Raw genomic sequence first — 6,490 nt, 5'->3', positions numbered from 1 at the left:
GTTTGATTCTATCCTAATCCTGTGTATTTGAAAATGCTTATCTTACATTTCTCATGCTCCAATAAATATTTGTTCATCAAGAATACTCATAAACCTAAGTCATTGCTCCAAGCATTAGCATCACAGCTTTTTTCATTCACTGGGTTTCCCTGTGACTTATTATTAACTGACTTCCCTTGTCAAAAATAAATTGTGTTTATTTTTGACACAGTACTGCTGGTATTTGATATTATTTCACTGTGGTAGGGCTGCCCTTATGTTTATTCTAAAAAACAATGTTTCTTAATTTGTTTTGAATTCCTCTCCTCCTGAATTTCTAATTGATATTTTTTCAAGTGGCTCAGCTTATGTCCTTGTTTTGGAAAGTTTTATTTCTTTATTTTATTTTGTGTTTGCTTGTTTTGTTTGTGAGTTTGTTGCTTTGGTTTTTTTTAATTTTTCTTTTTTATTACTGTTTTTAAAATAATGTTCAGATAAGTGCTGCTGACAGCTTAGGACATATTCTAACCATTTTTCTTTGACCTGTTCATTAGAATACCACATAGCTCAGAAGATAGTAATTCTGATTGCTGGCACATTTCCTGTCTTTTCCCTTTGATCTATAAAATAACTGCTCCATAAGATGGCCTCTCAGGCAATTCTTTGTAAAGAAAGTGTGCCTTTCCCCAGAGCGGTTTCTGCACGTATCAGAAGGCTGAAGCTGTTGGCCTCACCCAGTAGAAGTGTTCACAGCCTGAATTTTCTCTGGAACTGTGGCTAGAAGAGTTGATAGCTATAGTTACAGGAAACGTTTGACTGATCAAGCAGTGCTTTGCCTATCACTAGGGAGAACTTTGTCTAGTATTAACAAGAATATTTTCTTAGTTTAGAAACCCCTACTCCTTGCGAACCATTGTTCACCTTCTGCTGCATGGTCCTTCAAATGGCTGTGGGCACTTCACACACAGCATTATGTGTCTCTCTGTGTGTGGAGGGGGGTGTTTCTCTTTGCAGTAACTTGTTTTCACTTTCTTCTAGGAAAAAATGAAACTGGTACAGGCACTGTTTCCTTCTTTGCCAGATGCCCTACCTCTCTAAGGTAATTAGCTTTATTTGCTCAGCTTTGCATGCTCAGAATAAAATTAGGCTATTTATTTTAGTGACAAATGTCAGGATAAATCCTATACTGACCTGTACTTTGCTGAATGCAGTTACTAATTGAGTCACTGGTTGATTTAGACAACAATAGGATTACATAGGATGCCTTTTCAGCATGTAGTATTGCTCCTAATTTTTATAGCGTGAGCAGGAACAAGACATATGTTGATACATAAAAATAAGAAAGATCTAATACTCAGAATCTACAGGACCTGCTACAAAGGAGTGATTCCACTAGGAAAAAAAGCATGTTAGAGACCGACTAGTTTACTGATCTTGCAGCCTTTCCTTGTGCACATATTTTTATTCTCATTCTCATTATTTGGAAGACCAAATTTAAGACAAACACAAAAACACATATATAAAGCACAGCACAAGCAAATGTTTATCTTTCTCCTCACTGAGTTTGATGGCTTGTTCAAGTTTGGGGTTCACTTGCACTCAAGTCTGAGTTTCACTTTCAATGAGGAATTCTCAACAACTTTCAGGACTGGATCTTAACAGGGTTGAATGGTTTGGTAGCTAGCAAAGAGGAGTTTTCCTTTCCCAGTGTTCCATTTGAAGCAGTATAAGCAACAGTAAACTCCAATAATCTAATAGTTACCTCATCCCTGCTGTTTTATATTGAGTAATAAGGCTTTGAAAAAAGGTATCAGCCGAACCAAGACATGCAGAATGAAAGTCTTAGCAGCAGCATCTTGAGGGGAAAGGTAGAAAGAACCTGCATTCTGCTATTTGCACAGTGAGTCTGGTATTATCAGTGCAAATCTGCAGAAATACAAGGAGAAAAGCCAAAATTACAAAGACTGTTACTGTAGGAGCTAAGCCACAAGTATTCTCGTTCATGAATGACTGACTTAGAATTGTTCTGAGTTACTACAAACATTTGTGTTTAGTGAGTGACTCAGTATCGAGTGGTAAATTGTAAAGGATTGATTTTGCCTCTACTGCTTAAGGATTTAAGAGTTATATAGGAAAATTCCAACCCACTTGATGCTTGTGGCAACTTGTTCAGTCACAGACTGAAGCATAATCCTTACACGTCTGTTTTCACTGGATATTAATTCAAGTGACTGGCACACAGACAGACACAGGCAGTAATAGACAGATTGTAAAGTTGCTGAACAGTGCTGTATTTATCTCTGTGTTATCGTTTCAATGTATGGGACCATGTTTCATGGTTCATGGAGATGCTCTACAGAGAGATGATCCATGTATGGTAGTTTCCTAGGTAATTTTAGAGGCTGTGTGAGAGAGGGCTGTGTCTGCCACTTAGGAAACAAGCAGAAGTAAGTGGTCAGTACAGCGGGCAGGTTGACTGCCTGAAGAAAAGATGCACTATTCCTTTAGTTTATATTCCTAGCAGGGTAAGGACCAAAAGTTCCAGTGGTACTTAAAAAGTGAAATGGAACATGAACTGTGAGCCAGTCCAAAAAGGGAGCTGTTGTTAAGCTGGAACATTGCCTGCAGTCATTTGCATCCCTGTCTGTGCAAGCAGGAAAGCAAAAGTCCCTGGCCCCTTTACAGAAAACGTGAGGCAGGTGACTCCACGTAGGAACCCTCTCAAACAATCCAAGCTTAGGAAACAGAAATTACAGTTGTTAGGGAATGTTTGAACACATTTGAAAGCTGAGATAATTTCTTTCTTATCAGACAGAAATGATTGCAAGGAAGATCTTAAAATAAATCATCACTGTTTGAATGCAGGTAACTGAGAACAGCTGTTGGAAACATCCCCCTTAAGGTGACTGCTGCCTTTACCCCTCAGCAGAATGTGTGTAGTTGTCTTTACATAAACTCTCATGGCCTATTATTGGTGGTTCAGTGGAAACCAACCTATCTGTATACCTTTACAAGCAGTGCCTATTCTTTGCTTTCTCTTGCCCTTTTTTGCTTGCTCAGTCAAGTGCTTATGGCAGAGATCCTAGATCCTGATGCCACCTGAACATATGGAGGTGCCCATGTCTCCAGCCACAGATCCATGCCAATGTGGCAACAAATGCAGAGAATTCTTCCTACACTAAAAGCAAGGTTGATGAGAGTACATCTGTCTGAGTTCAGGAGGCCAGTGGTTTTAAGTTAGATTGATTTGACTGATTATGAGAGACTCCTCAACCCCGCTCCCTTTGAACACCTGCAGTAACAAATCTGCTACAGATGAGACACCCAGTCAGTCATGGATGATGACCCCTATGGCAGGCATACTTGGAGTGACTGGAAAAGCAGCTCTCCTGTCCAGAGGCCTCTTAAAGGGCTACTTCAGGGGCTCCCTTCTTTTCTGAAACACCGCAATGAGATTGTCTGTGTGGGGTTTTTTAAAAAAATGTGACAGAGTAATGCTTTGATTCAGTGCATGATCTGTGTGGCAATAAATATCTCCAACTACCATTAATATTTTTTTTCATCAGAAGGGCAGTGATGTGGGAGACAGGAGTAATTTCCCTGTTACTTTTCTCTTTTAGAGAAGTCTTTCCTTTGGAACATGCCTCATGGTAGTGATTGCCTAAAGAATCACAGTCTGCAGTGCTTTGCTGAACTCCTTTTCAAAGTCCCTTCTTCACTCCACACCACTCAGCCTTCATTAACCCTTTCCTCCACTGAAAATCCTTTAATAACTGAATTACCTTTTCTCACCCTCACCCTTTAGCGAAGTGCAAATAGACTAACTAATCCACATTCATTTCCATTAACATACTTACCAAGGGTTAATAAACCCTAGGGAAGTCCAAAAATAACATGAAATGGTGCAAAGATACTACATTTTCATCTTCTCGACTGGGGCCAAACACACCTGCTGAGACAAGGACTAACTGGGACTCAGCTACAAGTTTCTGTTCTGCAGCTCAGCTCTCAGGTGAAGCACTAGCTTTTTATTTAAAACTCTTCATATATAGTTATATTTCAGGAGGACTACAGTCAGTGAAACCAGAATGTAATTCTCAGTCAGGTTTCAAAAACATTTGATAAATACAGCAATATTTCTTGTACGTGACATTTTACGGATTATTTGCATTGTTCCTTCTTTTACAGCCCATGGTTAAAACTGCATGCTAACTGTAAAATATGAATTATTTTTCTAACAGAGATGACCTAAAGTTTTAAGGTGGCAATTAGGTAGGTATCTCTGGTTCTGATGCTGGAAATGCTGCACAGAAAATATTTTGTTTTCAATGTCCCTGCTTAACAACTTGTAACTTATTATACCATCACTGCAGAAATAAAACACCTGTTAGCAAAAGAAACAGCCTGTAATATATAAAGTTTCTCTTTGGTTCTAGCTTTTAATTTGACTTTGTCTTTTTTTAAGTAAATGATTCATAACATCATCTTTTTGAAATCTTTATTCTTCATAGTACATGTTCTAATTGTGGTTCTCACCCATACTTGAGATCTATTCACCCCATGGAATGACTGATTAATTCTGTTTATGGTACCTATCTTCTCTACTGCTGTGAAAGCTACAATGTTCCATTTTTGTTGTCAATTTCTAATAAATTAGAAGCTTGATTTGCAAGTTATCGAAGAGAAAACTATACAGAGAACCTTTAATGAATCAAATACTCACTTGCTCTCTGTGCTCAGGATGCATAGTAACTGTCATCATAACTTGCTTTTCTAAATTTTAACACAAAAGTCAGATAGTCTTAATCCTTTGTCCAAGGAATGAGGGAGGAAAGCATTGTACCCTCCTCCTTGCATACGTGCCAAGAAGACCAAGGATGCAGCAACTCTGATAGCATTACATTGACAGTTCATTTCAAGATGTAAGCAAAGGAGGTGTTTTGTTGCCTTTTTTAAAGTAGACTCTAATTATAAATGTTAGTGGAATGTTTTGAAGTGAGGTAGCCTTCCCTCACCCCTTCACTCCCTCACTTGGATGTTTCTCTGACATAGCTGACAGTTACACTTTTGTATGAAGGCTGAGGAACAAATGAGATAAAGTAAGAAACTGGAATTCTCTCTAAGTATTAGAGCAATTTGCTACAGCACTACATTTGTAAGAGTCATCCTTCTATAACAAGTAGAAATGACACAAAAGATCTGCAGCGTGAAGCTGAGATTAGGCTATATATTCTGTACCTGAACCAGAGGCTCCTGAGGACCGCAGTGGCACAAGTTGTGCTCCACCTGTTTCCATAAGTAAACAACCTTGCAGGTGGTACAGGTTGCAGCAACCAGAAGAGAGTCAATTGTGGCCAAGTGCCAGGTTTGTTAATGCAGGTTTTATTTCACAGAAATTTCTTGCTATACATTTAAATCAAAAGCATTCTGCTATGCAGCACATTTTTTACAATCCATTTGCCTGGTGGAATTACAATATTGTTATAAAAGAGGCAGAGAGAGTTGCATAGGAAATGGAAAATGGTAATTTGGACATTTTTTCAAAATGCAACAGAAGAATATCCTATATACGAATTTAGAAAACCTGTAGGAGATGAAGTTGTCAAATTTCTAAGTCTGATAGCAGCTTATCCTGCTATGATTCCTATGAACCAAACAATTCTGTCATATCGGTAAAATGTTTCTTTTCTCATTCATTTCTTATTCAAAAGATAAACTCTCAGCTTTATGAGTGTCTCTGAGATGTTTGAAACACTGGAAGCAAAGATGCACTTAAGTGCTAGCAGGATTAGACACCATGGATGTAGTCTTCATCAACTTGTACAACTAGGACTTTCCTTATTTCCTCTGTCAAAATAGATGATCATCATCTTCATTACAGAATCATGGAATAGTTTATTTTGGAAAAGACTACAAAGCTAGTTCAGCCCCCTGCCATGGTGGGGGTTGTGGCCCTCATCTGGAATTGCTCCAGCAGCTCCTTCTTTTGTTGAGAGCCCCAGAGCTGGGTGCAGCACTGCAGCTGGGGTCTCACCAGAGAGGAGCAGAGGGGCAGAATCCCCTCCCTCACCCTGCTGGCCACGCTGCTTTCGATGAAGCCCAGGACATATTTGGCTTTCAGAGCTGAAATGCAGATTGTTGGGTCATGTCAAACTTCTCAGCTACCAGCACCCCCAAGTCCTTCTCCTCAGGGCTGCCCTCAATTCATTCTCTGCCCAGCCTGGGTTTGTCTTTGGGATTGCCCTCACCCAGGTGCAGCACCTTGCAGTTGGCCTTGTTCAGCTTCATGAGGTTCGCATAAGCCCACCTCTCAAACCTGTCAAGGTCCTTCTGGAAGACATCCCCTTCCTCCAGCATACCATCTACACCACACAGCTCGGTGTCATTGGCAAACTTGCTGAGAGTGCACTCGATCCCACTCTCTGTGGCTCCAAGGATGTTCAAAGACCACTGGTCCCAACACCAACCCCTGAGAAATGCCACTCAATCTTTTAATATGAAATAGTTTTGT

General features: G+C 39.7%; 1 long non-coding RNA gene across 1 annotated transcript in view; it reads left to right on the top strand.

The window, feature by feature from the left end:
* The first annotated feature begins 478 nt into the window (after positions 1 to 478).
* The window catches only part of LOC108445209, a 7,836-nt gene continuing 1,824 nt past the window's right edge, over positions 479 to 6,490 (top strand). The window contains exon 1 of the long non-coding RNA XR_001859975.1: positions 479 to 1,078. This is a non-coding gene — a long non-coding RNA (uncharacterized LOC108445209). The remainder of the gene's footprint in view (positions 1,079 to 6,490) is intronic.

The sequence above is a fragment of the Corvus brachyrhynchos genome, unplaced genomic scaffold, assembly GCF_000691975.1.
Source record: "Corvus brachyrhynchos isolate BGI_N302 unplaced genomic scaffold, ASM69197v1 scaffold90, whole genome shotgun sequence".
Taxonomy (NCBI): Eukaryota; Metazoa; Chordata; class Aves; order Passeriformes; family Corvidae; genus Corvus; species Corvus brachyrhynchos.
Note: the sequence above shows the minus strand (reverse complement) of the source record. Positions and strands in the feature narration are given on the sequence as shown.